We start from the raw sequence: 16,014 nt of genomic DNA, 5'->3' as shown, positions 1-16,014 counted from the left end.
GATTCTAACATTCAATTTTCAACAAAAGGTTCTCTTCTTCATCCAAGGAACCTAAAGTTGTCATCTCCTGATCAACCTTCTCTAATGCATCAAGTAACTTAGAGAGGGAGATAAACTTTATCTCAACAATGTCTTGAAGTTGGTTGTACTAATTTTTATTTGTTCTTTTTGGTTCACAAGAAGTGACAACTACAAGTAAAGATTTTCAATTTGCACTCTAGTTAATCCGTCCTTATCCTTTTTCAAGGCATATACATTGGTTTACTGCAATCTGAGACTCGAGAGAGTTTATTTGATCCTTTATGTGCTTTGTAGGATTCGACCATCTCTGACGAAATTGATATAGCACAATGGCTTCATCTACACACCCCTTATAATCTTTCAAGTTGTCATGCAACTGTACATTTGTCAGAGACATCAACTAATCTCTTGTCATCACCTTTTTCTCAGTATCCTTGTCTATTTTTGCCTCCAAATTAGATACATGATCCTTGAACAAACTAGTCAGCAACTTCAACTATTATATTCTTGGCAGTGATGCATCAGTGGTTACTTTCAGAAGGCCTTCCTACAAGACTTTTAATATCTCATTAACCAACCACTTTAAATTATATTTTATATTCTTTGTCCTCTATAGGTTTTCCAGTAGTTGCACCCTCTATAACTCACATAAGTAAAATGTCACTCCTTCCTTCACTGTTAGATATGTCGTTTGAATGGTAGTATTAGTCGTGGATCCTTCTTTACTTGAATAGTAGATTTTACATGTGATTCCATTTGATGCATACCAAACACCCGAGCCCCACGATGTCTTCAATTGTCATACTTTTATTGTCAATCTACGAGCCAATAAATTTTGTAATAGTTGTATTCTTTACTGCCTTCATCACTGGAAGAGGTTGTTTCATGGCACAAAGTCCAATCAATGCCCTAATAACATCATTTGTAATCATGTAAGACTTGTCCAAATACATGTAATCATCACGAATCTTAATCAATATTGTTGGTTGACATATTTGCCACCTAACTCTATATTCTTTCACTCATGGAAGTGGCAATTCAAAACCAATAGCCGAGACAAATGTAATGATGTTTTACACCCACTCTATGCTTATTTTATAAGGCGCAACTACCTTCTAATAATATACAAAGAATAGATTCCAAATATGCTTTTAACCAAAAAAACAAATAAGGTAGAGCCTTTAACTATAAATATCTAAAAGGCAAGAAATCATAACAAAATTATAACTAAATAGAATACTAAGATTCTACCTGAAAATACTAAGATTGATCATATTCAAAACATCATTGTTCCATTTTATTCAAAGCCAAAACATCTATAGTAATGTGTATATAATAGTTTACATAAACCATATAATAGATATCCAGAAGAGATAATCCAAATGACAAATAATTCAACATAAGAAGAATGACTAATTCATCAACCATAATTCAAATTTTACAATCTATGAATCTGCATCCAGATTTTTGTCCTTCATATCCATTCAAAAGTAGTCTAAGTATATGAAAAGTAGTAAAAATAAAGATCCATTTCACAAGCATCCATCTAACATATAAAGATAGCCTTCTAGCTGTCTTGAAACTAATGGTCTCTCCAAGATGACCATTTTTAAAAGCAACTAAAAAGCTCTAATATAAATTAAACAAGATAACAACCCTCTAGAGCCAATAGTTTTTTAGCACCCCCATCAGGGAAGAAATAAAGAAAAGTAATAAAACAAGATTTATGAAATGACAATGGGCTCTCCATCTTCAACTCCTCCACATGGTGCTTCTTTTGCAGCATTATTCATAAATCCCTCTTGTGTCACTCATCCTTGCACCTTTGTTTTGTATGCCTTATATTTATAAATGATCGATGTAATTGTTTTGGTGTTTGGGTTGCCTATAATATTCACCCTTAGCTTATACCTTCTCAACTTTTGATCTACCTCTACAACCTTTGGACATACATCATCAATCTGGTTTTTAAATCCTAGGAGGTAGGTTGCTAGGTTCTTTAGAGTTTTCATTGTCCTCTCACTCACTTTTTCAACAATCAATTCTTCATTTATTCTCTCCCTGAAGCTTTGAATCACATTTGTATTCTTTTGTATCTTATCTCCATCTTCCTCGAATATGTTTATCTCGAGAAATGACAAGTGATTCTTTAAATCCCTCATGTCTAGTTGAAATTGCATTATGGTTGACCTTATTTGGGTATCCAATTCATCAATTATAAATATTTTCCACTCTAGCATATTTACCCATGAGTCTGATTCATTATTGCCTTAATTATTGATTATTCCTTCATTGATAAAAAGGGCCAGGGTAACTTCGAAACTTCCTACAACTCGTGAAGGATCATGGAGAAATTATTTTTCTCTCTTTTCACATTTTGTAACTCATTGTTCCAAGCCTCAATTTTCTTCGATATTAGAGCATAAGCTTTGAAAGATTCTTCTATGCATACCATTCCATCTAATATAACTTTGTTGGCCCAATTATCTATGGTTAAAGCGATAGACTAATTTCTTTTAATTTGCTTCTACTTATTGGGGTCCAACCCCTCAATAGGAAGATTTGCAAAATAGATTGGATGAAGTCAAAGTACTCACCTAATTTTGTAGCACTAGATTCTTTTGTACTTCAAGCTTGACCCTTTTTATAGAGCTCCTACAGAGAATTTAGTGTGATAAATGCCTCCTTTGATTGTAGTCGGACCCATATCTACTCTACTCAAGTTGAAGCCCAATTCAGTGACTTCATGTTCATTTTTGTCACCAATGGGTTCTTCAATCTCCAAAAGTATATGGCCTAAAATGGGATTGGAACTCATTCTAGACATTCTTCTAGCCTTTTTAGGCATGAGACTTCCTTGCAATAATTTAGCCACTGTGTCTATTTATGTATCTAGCATAGATGTATATCTCTTTTTCTTTTCCATGACTTTCTTTAGCCATGGAGGCAAGGCGAGAGCAAAAAAACTAGGAACATTGGTTATTGCATTTGTTGGTGTTAGAGGTACATGATCAATAGGGGTATAATCACCAAGGAGAAATCATAACTATCAAAAAAATTATTGGTAATGTTATCTCCACTGATTTGGTTGAAGATAAGAGAAACATTTTCTTTGGCATTGCTCGCAATAGTTGACTGATTGTCATAAGTGAGGGTAGCAGGAACAAAAGCTTCTTTGTTCACCTTTCCCTTAGAAGAGGTTGGTTCAACCTCTTCAAACACATATTTTAGCTTTGCATTACCCTCTGATTGTTCTCCATCTCCTTCGGATTGAGAATTACTCCTCTGGGGCATAGGAGTTGAGATGGTTAGAGTTTCAAAGGTGGCAAGATATTGAGATGTACTATATTCTTGATTTGGTGCCCCTTTCTACATGGAGGAATTGACACATTATTGTGCTTTCTGGAGAAAAGAGGAATTATAGATCATCTACAATAGCTACCACCTATAGATTACAAAAGGAGAATGTTTTTCCTTGTCAAAAAATCCAAAAAGTTATTTATCTTATTTTGTCAAGCGGTCACCTAACACTTTTTGGAAATGTAAAAGGCCCAAAGCTTGTTGCATCATTATTTTTTTATAAAAGGATATTCAAGGCCTTGTGTCGAGTCTCTAGGTTCATATTAGAAGTATTATTTGAGCATTGTATAAGTTTTTTCACTAAGAGCAAATCTGCACTCAAAAAGTTCCTAGGTTTTGCAATATAGTACTATTACCAGTTTTATGTCCTAATTGCAGTCTCTTTGCAAATGGATATGTATTACTTTGCAGTTAGAAAGCATCTTGAAATCAAATTCAATTATTTCCAAGTTATTCTCTTCATCTTTTGCTCCAGAATCTTGTCTAAATCAACAAGTCAAGGATTTTTTGGTTTTACTGAATTGCATTGTATTGTTGAATTTGTGTCAATATGAGCTTCTTCTAAAGTAGAAGATTAATGTGCTTTATTAATTTAGAAGGATTATGTAGAGATCAAATTTGATTGAGTTGCAATTGGGAAATTCATGTATGCTATGATTAATATCAAATGTTAGTTGTATAAGGCAAAAGATGTTGCAGTGCTTGCAAATTTCATATTGTAATAATGGTTCATCTAGCTCCCAATGGATAAACACTAGTCATAGGATTGTATTGCTAACCGTGGCACTTAAAATCAAGAAGATCTATCAATATTTATATTCAGTTTTTGTTTTGTGAATTTGATTTTTGAGTAGTAGGATAAATTGGCTCTCACAGTGACTCGAAATATATAAGTTATTGATAAAAGCTATATCTAGTAAATTCAAGAATTTATCTGATTCACTTTGTATATTGAGAGAATATATGTTGTAGTACTTCAAAAGAGAGAATTAGGATTATTAAAGTATTGTTGAAGGGATACCCACCTAGGTCTAATAGAGCTTAAAGTGTAGAGGATATAACTAGTACCTTATCCCTGGTTATTATCCTATTAATTTCCATTGATCCAAACCCTTGAGCATTGAGGTTGGCTTCTCATAGAGGATATTTGGAACCATTAATTTATAACACCAACACAATTAATCACCCAAAGAAATCTCCAAAGGAGTCCAATGAAAAACTCTTCCAAAACCCTCTCTCAACATGTCCCCCAAACAATCTCTCCCAAAAACTCTAGAAAATAACCAACCCTCTTCCCTCAAAAAACCCAAGATAAACTATTAAAATTTCCTCACAAAAACATGTATGGGTATTCCAACCAACCCACCAAATAAAACTTACCAAATAAGACATAAAACAAAGATTAAACTCCTAAATGGACAACCAATTCCCACCAACAAAAATAACATATAATAATCAATTACCAAAGTATAAAATCATTCACCACTCAAATATAATTACATCATTAAAACTATATGTATGTATGTATGTATGTGTGTGTGTGTGTGTGTGTGTGTGTGTGTGTGTGTGTGTACACACACACACACATACACACACACACACACACACACACACATATACATATACATACATACATACATACATATCTATGTACACACACACACACACATACATATATATATACACACACATATATGTATACACACACACACATATGTATGTATATATATACATACATACATATGTGTGTGTGTATAGATATATATATGTATGTATGTATATGTATATGTGTGTATGTGTATATGTGTGTGTGTATACATATATATGTATATGTATATATGTATGTATGTATATACATGTATATGTATATATATGTGTATATGTATATATATGTGTATATGCATGTATATGTACATATATATGTATATGTATATATGTACATGTATATGTATATGTATATCGCTCGAACTACCCAGGGGGGTTTGAACAAACTTGATTTCGGGTTGGGGTTCCAATGAACCCAAACCCGAAATTAGGTTCGTTTGAACCTAAAAAAATATTATATTTTAAGGGGTTCACTCAAACCCCCCCTTCAAGTGAACCGCTATTAATTTTTTTTTTAATGACTTCTATATAAGTCCAAAATGATAGTTTAGATGTCATTCTAAATTGTCAATCTAGGCTCCACTAAGGTAGTTAGAGTGAACCCCCTTGTACTTTTCATCAGTGACTCCCATCAGCACTCGCCATTCGACCTACATTGTTCCAGACACACAAAATTACCCTTTTTCTTGTTTAATTATGTTATTTTTTTGTATACATGTACGTATATGCATTGTATATATGTATGTATATATATATATATATACACACACACACATGTATATACATATATACATACATATATGTATATATATATATATATGTATGTATGTAACATATATACATACATATATATACACATATATACATATATGTATATATGTATGTATATACATGTATATATGTATGTATATGTATATATATACACATGTATGTATATGTATGTATATATATATGTATGTTATATATACATATACATATACATGTATGTATACATATATATGTATGTATATGTATATATAACATACATATACATGTATGTATACATACATATACATGTATGTATACATACATGTATATGTATGTTATATATACATATACATACATATATATGTATACATGTATGTATATGTATATATGTATGTTATATTTATATATACATGTACGTATACATATATATACATATATGTATGCATATATATGTACACACACACACACACACACATATATATGTATATGTATATGTATATGTATATGTATATGGATATATATATACACACATAAATATATACATACACACACACACACATATATATACACATATATATATGTACACATGTATATATATGTACATATACATACACATATATGTGTATGTACATATATATATATATATACACATTTGTGTATATATATATATATACATGTGTATATATATATGTACATACACATATATGTATATGTATATATATATGTGTGTGTGTGTATGAGTGTGTATATATATATGTACATATATATATATACATGTGTATATATATACATGTACATATACACATATGTGTATATATATGTGTGTATATATACATATATCTACATATACATACACACATATATATACACATATGTGTATATATCTATACACACATACATATATATACACATGTGTGTATATTTCCATGTATATATATATACACATATGTGTATATATATATATATGTATGTACATATATATATACACATGCATATATATATATACATATGTGTACATATATATGTGTGTATATGTATATGTATATACACATATATGTATGTACATATATAGATACACATATATGTGTGTACATATATATGTGTGTATATGTATATGTATATACACATATATGTATGTACATATATAGATACACATATATGTGTGTACATATATATATATATATACACATATATGTGTATGTACATATATATATACACATTTGTGTGTGTATATAAATATGTGTATATATATATGTACATACACATATGTGTATATATGTACATGTGTATATATATACACACACATATATATACACATATATGTGTATATATATACACATGTACATATATACACATATGTGTATGTACATATATATATATACACATATGTGTATATATGTATATATATGCATATATATATGTATGTATATGTCTATGTATATATGTATATGTATATATATATATACACACACACATATAAATATCTCTATATATATACACATATGTGTATATATATCTCTACACACATACATATATATGTACATATATATACACATATGTGTATATATATGTGTGTATGTATATATATATACATATATATTTGTGTGTGTGTGTATACATGTATATATAAACATATACATGTATATACACATAAATATATATGTGTATATATGTATATATATATATACACTGATGATATGATGAAAGAATAAGGATCCGGTAGAATACTGAGAGGGGGGGGTGAATCGGTATACTCAAAAACTAATACAAACTCCCAAACTCAAAATAAACTTATCAACAAAATAGTTCTATCAAGATAATGTCTCAAAGATTATCAACATCAACCGGTTTGACTATTATACCAACTTGACAGTAAACAACTTCAATCTTGTAAACATCAACAATGCTTAATCAAATATCAACATATTCATCTCTCAATGCTTCCAGTTATCGTGCCTTATCAAAATAGTTAAGTAGTTAATCAAATCAACAAATAAGATCATAACCACAAAAGCATTCACCACTTGACACAAATATTTATACGTGGTAAAACCCAAATAGGTAAAAACCACGGTGAGATGAGACTCACAAGGATAGCTATCTGAACTCTTCTGAAGTTTGCCCTGTTAGGAGCCAAGCCTATTAAAGCTTTACAATAAGTCCTGTTAAGAATTGATTCTGTTAGGAATCACTTGGTTAAGGGATTTACAAATATGCCTTGATGAAAGGCACAATACCTTGTTAGGAGTAACCTCGTTGGAGGATTTGAGGATCCAAACTAATGGACCACCTTGTTAGAGGATTTAAGAAGTAACCAAGCTTGTTAGAGCTTACCCAGTTAGAGGATTTTGATTTCTGCTGTAATTGTGAGAAAATAACAGGTTTTCTTGATCTGTCTAAATAGCACTACATCTACTTGATCAGATCCTTCTCAAGCTTCAATCTGCTTCTACACAAATTGCAGATCCATCCACCGGTTTGTCAACCACACACTCAACTAGTTTCTACCAACTTTGCCAACTCCTTTACAAACAACTTCATCGACCTTAAATACAAATCAACCAGGTCGGTAACACAACAAAAACCCAATTCTCATCATCAAGATTACAAACAAGTTGGTACAATCTTGACCGTTAGAAATCATAACAATCTCTTCACATTCTTCAAGAAAATTCCAACCGCTCCATGATCACTGCTTCATCGGACTTGTAACTCATCACGCGCTATGCTTTTGATGCAATCCACTTTGCTCCTTCCCAAGACAATCAAACAAATGTGCCAAAACAATATGAACTTTATCCTCATACAATGATCACATGTGTCTCTATCATTACCGCTCAACATCAGATCTTAAATCATCAAACTTGATCGGTTAGGGTTTAACAACTGGTAGGGTTTACCGGTTAACAAAACATGTTTAACCCTTTACACCGGTTCAACTTACAAACTACCATATACCGGTTTACAACATCTTCCTCAAAGTTTATCATACCGGTTACAAGACAATAGCAATAACAACAATAACATCAGCAATATCATGAATACCATTCACCGGTTCAATTGACATCAATGACAACATATCATTAATGCAATCTATATGCAAAATGCCAACAATCTAAAAATGCCAACAATACACACATATGTGTGCGTGGGTGTGTATGTATATGTTATGCCTATTAAATAATCATATAATTATCATGAATACTTACACCTAAAATGATAAACATAATTAAAATACCACACATGACTTAGAGATATGTATATGTTATGCCAAGATATAGAACATCATTCAACACAAAAGACAATTGACTTAGGGATATGAATATTGTTTTTATGTCAATTCGAATAGGTAAACTCAAGACCAAATGTGATTTTCCTAATACGGGACAATAGTTGGGGCTAAGTCAACTTGGGATTTTATGCTATCTCTATTACCACCATTAGGGATTGTTAGGCACACTCAAATATGTGAAGCTAGGTGGAGTCAATGTCTAGTACCTGCATCAAAACAAAACACAAAACACTTGCACACATACACATCCATATATATACATTTGACAAATAACATTAGTAACCATAAGCATTCCTCATATAAAATCATCTAAAAATATGTTAGTACATCATAAACCATCATAAAAATATTACATTATCTAACATATAATCATCAAGGTATCATAAACATGAAACCCTAATATATCATAAGTACTCCTGAGCATAAAACATCATAGTCAACAATAATTACTGGAACATAGAAATGTCAAGAATAATCCATCAGTGTGAATCAAATAAATATGTTGATACACTGAACCAAAACATAACCACACACACAAATAGTCACCAAGAGTCCAATAGAAGCAAGATAAAGATGAAACATGGAAGGGTACTACGTACTCCCCCTAGAACTAGGCTTACTCCTAGAAGCCTATAAATGTATAGGGGTACAACTCTCTCAATCTCGATGCATCCTCCCATGTGGCTAAAGCCTCATCATTAGGGTCCCATTGGACCCTTTCTTTCTCTATGTCTTAACCCTTGAGGGTCAGCCTCTGATGTTGTAGTATGTGTATGACCTCCAAAGAAATTTTCCTCTCCTCGACCTACAAGGCATTCCAATCAAACACATGGGTCACATTTGGAATATATTGTCTAAGCACAAAAACATGGAAAACATCATGGATGAAAGATAGAGGACCTATCCTCTCCAAAATATCAAAAGTCCTAACAAACTAAGGCACCAATTTAAAACCCTTTCCATTATAATGGGTGGAAAATTAGGGTTTCCACCATTAAATGTAAGAAGACCACTAATTATTGCGTAGAGACCATTGCATTAGGGAAAGATGGAATTTGATAGATCTAAGCCTAAAAGATCAAGATTCTAATCAAATTTTAGGAGTTTTAGATGTGCCTCTTATTTCCCTTTAAATTGAATTGATTTAAATAATAATGTTGAAATTAGGTTAAATATGTGTAAATTGAAGCAATTATGCATAAACAGTGAGCTATAGTGATCAAACAGGTCCACAAACCTGAATTTGAGCAATATGTGAGTGTTCGGATCTATTCCTAGAAATTTGACCTGAATTGTTGGGACCAGAGTGTTGGTCGCTTTGGTCCTCCAAACTTTTCGACATCCAAAAGGGAACCTATTCATCTCTGTGAATAATGTCAATCCTGAAAAATTATTACTTTGCACTTGTTCCTGCACACAGTAGAGAAGGGAAAATGGTTGGGAATAGTGGGTTAGTAGAGAGTTTGTTTTTTTATCTTCGCAATGATATATAGTGGGCCATCAAGTACAACAATAGTCTCACTAGGATCAAAGGTGATGCATAGTTCCTTAGGAGGTGTAGGTTTAAACAACAGACACCAAGTTTCCACAATCCATGAAATAGTAATCAGCTGCTTCCGGAGTAGATTGTGTGTAAATTTTTGCATTAATATTTCGGATCACACTTTGTGATCCATCATCAGGATGTAGAGCTAGAGAGCATGCAAAGTGAAAAATGATCAAGAAGCAGACCAAGGGAGCTAAAAATAGGGAGGGAGGAGGCACAAAAATCAAGGGAGGAGGGATGACAACAAGATTCACCACATTATTGGACTCAACACCAAACTCATTGGGAGAATATATAAGAGGCTCAGACTCAACCACATTAGTAGAATGGGAAGGCAAAGGATTAGTAAATATTTGAAGGTTTTGATTAGGAGGATCTAAGGATTTATTTCCTTTTTCATTCGCACAAGCTATATATATGGTATTGTTATCAGTATCATGACCAGGTTGATGATAAAATTGGCAAAAGGCTTTGGGATCATGATAGGGTGGCAAAGGTTTGGAGGTATCAATTGGCTTGATGGGAAGAAGTTTCAACACATTTTTATTTATCAAATGTGTCATTATTCTATGCAAAGACTCAAAAAGAGGAGTAATTTTTTCTAAAGTATTTGGATAAAGGGGCCACACCAGATGTCGTGGCTACCACTTGAGTAATTATTTTGTCATTGATCTTTATGTATCCTTTGTTTGGTTTAAATTTCACAAATGATTGTTGAGCACTCTCATTCTTATCAATCAGAGCCATTGAAGAAGATAATTCAAATTGACTCACTTGAAGCTGATAATTATGAAGCACTACGCACAACTACATAAAGGAAGTAAACTCAGAAAAGAGAAGCTTATCCCTAATCTCTTTTTGTAAATTAGCAATAAAAATATGTTGAACATATTGATCAAGCATAGGTTAAGCAATTTGAGAATACAAATGTTTATATTTATTAATAAAATCAGTCACTTTTTCTTTTACACCTTGCTTCCAATAAATCAAATCAGTCAAAGTAATCTTAGGACCGATATTATTGTGAACTTGTTGAATGAAAGCATTAGCTAATTGTTGAAATAATATGATAGAATACGGAGGTAAATAACAATACCATTGCAAAGCTTTATCCCTAAAGGTTCGAGTAAATAATCTAGCCATAAGTCTTTGATCATGATAAAAGGCACTACACAAAGTCTAAAATGTTTTCACATGAGTCAAGGGATCACTTTTTCCATAATAAATCTCCAATAGAGGGACTTCCATATGTTTAGGAGGGACAACATGGACAATATCATCAGATAATGGGCAAGTAAAAGTACAAAGTTGTGTCACATTTTTATAAAGGAAATGGTCAATGTTGATTCAAATTTTTAAAGTAAATCAATAGAAACTAAAATATATGTTTTGAATTTTGAAATGATGTAAACTAATAAAATTTATATTCTTTTGTCTATTTTATGTTTGTAATTTTAACAAAATTTTAAAAAATTATTTGAATGTAGTTTTTTATAAAGTAAACACCATAATTTAGTTGCTGATAAAATGTTGAAATTGAAGTTACACAAGTCACCACACTTTAATTAGTAAATTTTACTTTTTTTTAATCAATTTTTTTGTGTATATTGATAACTTGAAACTTTAGTGCATGGATATATTTTTTACTATTTTTTATAAATATATATTTTTCAATAAATTTGAAAAGTTGTGTGTGTTGAAATATAACTCTTTCCAATTCCCACTAGTTTTCTCTTAATTATTTATCCAAATTAGAAAAGAATTATATCATCTTGACATAGATTCCTTTCTCTACTGCATCATATTTTTTTTCAAAAATTTTAAATAAATTTTAGTATTTTTCCTTAACAAGATAATCAACTTTATATTTTAGTGCTGATGACCTACTTTCAATAAAAATAAAATATAAAATATAAAATGCAATTAAAATATTAAAAGATATATATTTTTGAAAACTCACTTATAGATCTATAAAAGGGTATTTTTACATTTAAAAAAAAAAAAAATTTATAAGAGCAGGAGTTGTTAAAACATTGAGTTTTTTTATTTTTTATTTTTACGCCGAGAGGCGTAACCTACAATGGCATCAATAGGAGGTCATCGGGATGGAATATTCCATGTAAGAAAATAGAAATGTTTGACATTCCCGATAGTTACAATCGCAGAGTATGAAATTCCAAGAGCCTTGCATCGATAGGAGCATCCATTTCTTCTTGCATGTAACTGACCAAAGGCACACTAAGCATTTCAATTTCCATGAGTCAAGTTCTGCTGGATAACTAATATAGTCCGAAACACACTTTCAAACTTCATTTGCTCAACATAAGTTTTAATGGTCTTTACCCCTACCTTAGCTTCATCAGGGAAAAGTACATATATCTGCAAAGGGAGGATGAGTCCTTCATATGTCAAAATCCCTCCAACTGAAAACCCATGTCACAACAAAACAGAGGAAAAAGAATGGTTGACGACGGAGCTCAACACCACTAATTAAAAAAAAACTGAGGATGGTAGTAATCCAATCGCCTGATCACCAGGTTCGTTGCGCTTAGTTTTATTGATAACAAGATCATATTTCTTGGGATCTTCCCCAAACTTATCAAGAAACTGTTCTTTGGACATGTTGATTTCCAATTCAGCCACAAGATAACTCCTGTCATGGAGCATCTACAAAACAGTGCGCTGGATTCTGAAAAGCCTATTAGTTTGTTCATTCATTGACATGGCTCCCTCCTCTCTTCTCTCTCCAAACTTTCTGTGAGTGTAGAGGCTTCGTGAGCTAACAAAATTTTGGATTTCTCTGTCAAATGCTTCGAAACTTAAATGTGAACGAAAACCTAAATTTAAAATAAATGTTTTATCTCTGCGTGTAACACAATATAGAGGCTTTGGTTTCCAGAAACCCTTATCAGAATTTTATATTTCTTCTCATGGTAGGACTGTTTTCCTCCACTGTTTTCCGCCCACGTCGAATTTTCTATTACTGCAGGCTTTTAACCCCATTCCCTTATTTTTTGACATATGGAAATATTAATTTAAAAACTAATTTGTATCGTTGTCTTTTTCAATCTATACGGTCCATTTGGAACTTAGCAGTCTCAGTCGAAGAGCTTATTTTTGGGGTTTGTTTGGTAGGTAATGTACCTATTTTTGTTCAAAAATGCATTTTTGATCCGTGCACAAGTTGGGATGTTTTTTTGGCAAAAATTATTTGTAGCAGTTTTTACAATCCTTCAGCGACTTTTTCAGATTTTATGCAGATAAAAATCATGCTTGTGTTTTGATTTGATTCACTTCATATGAACTTTATTCTATTATATTTGTTGGAATATGAAAACATTAACATCCTTTATTTTGACAACATATAGGGTTGGAAACATGGAGTATTCACTTTTACGATTAATGATTACGATGAGAGGCATTCCTATACAGTCTCAGCACATTGATAAAAGAAAAAAAATATTAAGCAGTTACAATCGCATTGACTTATTAAATTTTTATGAGTATGGAATTTGAAAGGTCAGTCGTTTCATATATGTCATAGCTATGTATGTGTTTTGCTATTATGTTTTCTTTACAAATTCCATGATTGCTTGCAGATTGGAGAAATTGAGAGAGTAAATTGCTGAATTAGATGTTTTGAAGTTTTATTTCTACAACTTATTTACTGATTTAGGGAAAGCGAAAGACTTCTTTGTTCTACTGTGAAATTTTTGGAGATAAATGAGTTTATGCCTAATCTCTGATGAGTTTATGAGTTTATGTTCATCGTCTTCTTGTTGTTTCAAAGCCTCTTCCTCCATTATATGTCCTCAGTCATTTTGAAAATATTGCATTTCCATGCTAATGTATTCACAATTTCAATGAGTGATTAAATATTTACATTAGTATGATCCAAGTTCCATTTTCCAAAATATCAAGCAAATAGAAATTAATTGTGGCTTAAAAGCTTTAAGCTCAAATTTTCACAATTTTCTCAAGAATCAGGGTTATGTTCAAGGAGATAAAAATTAGTTGTGCTTCTTTTGAAGTTTGATAATTTGTAAAAGTTTTTTTTTATTCAAGTTAGTTATGATTCATAAGGTTATGTTATTCATGTGAGAAGAATATTTTATGCATTCTCTGTATTCTTTGAGAATACAAATGTTTGATAGACGTAGGGCAACATCCATTCTTTTCAATACTAATATAACTCACGAACAAATAAATAGAAGTGAAATACAATGGCTATTGATCCATCATTTCAACCAAAAAATAAGGTGGTCAAATAAGTGAAATCAAATAGATTATGAATCATAAAAAAAATGAATGTAAGCTTAGATCAATTTATTTATTTAATTTTTTTTAAATATTATTTGTAAATCTCGAAAATCAATTGTAAAATTAATTTATTCTAAAATTGATTGGTGATTCAATTAAAAATTAAAAATAAATAGGATTTAGTTTAACTGGAGAACATGAAATGATTTGCATGGAGAGAGCAAAAATATAAAAGAAATATTATTTATATATCTACAAAAAAATTCCAAAAGATTCTATTTATATTTTAATTTCTTAAGTTTACAATGGCTACATAGAATGTTTAATAGAAATATTAAAAAGAAAGGAAAGAATCTAATATCCAATTTAGAAAGGTTAAAAAGGCTTGGAATACTGAATAGAAGCAATATTTTTATGAGAAAAAAAAAAAGAAAAAATCTTAATTTTCAATTTGGAAAGATCAAAAAGAATTTATATGTTTCTAAATTTCAATCATAAAAATATAATTTTTCTATATTCAAAAAATCAAAGTTATGTGCATGCACAAATATTTTAAAAATACTATATAATATTTAAGATATAAAAATATTTATTATTAAAAGTTTCTTATTTATCATATAGATGTGATTTTTCTATTTTAGTTGAGTTCAAAATATTTCAAAAATAATATATGATGATTGATTTAGAAATCTCAAAAATAATTTATCAAAAATTTAAAAGGTTAAAAGAAAATAATTTTAATTAAAAAAAAGCTTTAAGCTATTTACAAATGTCTTAATTTTATTAGAAAAAGTTTAAAGTTATTCATTTTATAGAATTATTGAATAAATGTACATAATAATAAAGATTTTATTAATATTTCATAAAAAATAGATAGTAAGTTTTATGAATGCATAATCCTACAATATTAACCCTAATTGTAGCATAATCTTAACCCTAAACTTAATCTTACCCTAATTTAGCCATAAGCCTAAAGTAATTGAATCATAATTGTAATTCTAACCCTAATTGAAATTTAATACTAATCAAAACTATGATCAATCACTTATCATAACCAAACCTTGACCTTGCCAATATTCTTAATCTAGACTCAATTCCCTGACCATAACCTAACCCTAAACTAACCTAGGTAATTCTAATAATGATGTAAACCCTAACTATTATCCTAATCCTAATCTTAAAC

The sequence above is a fragment of the Cryptomeria japonica genome, chromosome 9, assembly GCF_030272615.1.
Source record: "Cryptomeria japonica chromosome 9, Sugi_1.0, whole genome shotgun sequence".
Classification (NCBI taxonomy): domain Eukaryota; kingdom Viridiplantae; phylum Streptophyta; class Pinopsida; order Cupressales; family Cupressaceae; genus Cryptomeria; species Cryptomeria japonica.
The sequence above is the reverse complement of the archived record's forward strand: the minus strand, read 5'-3'. Positions refer to the sequence as shown.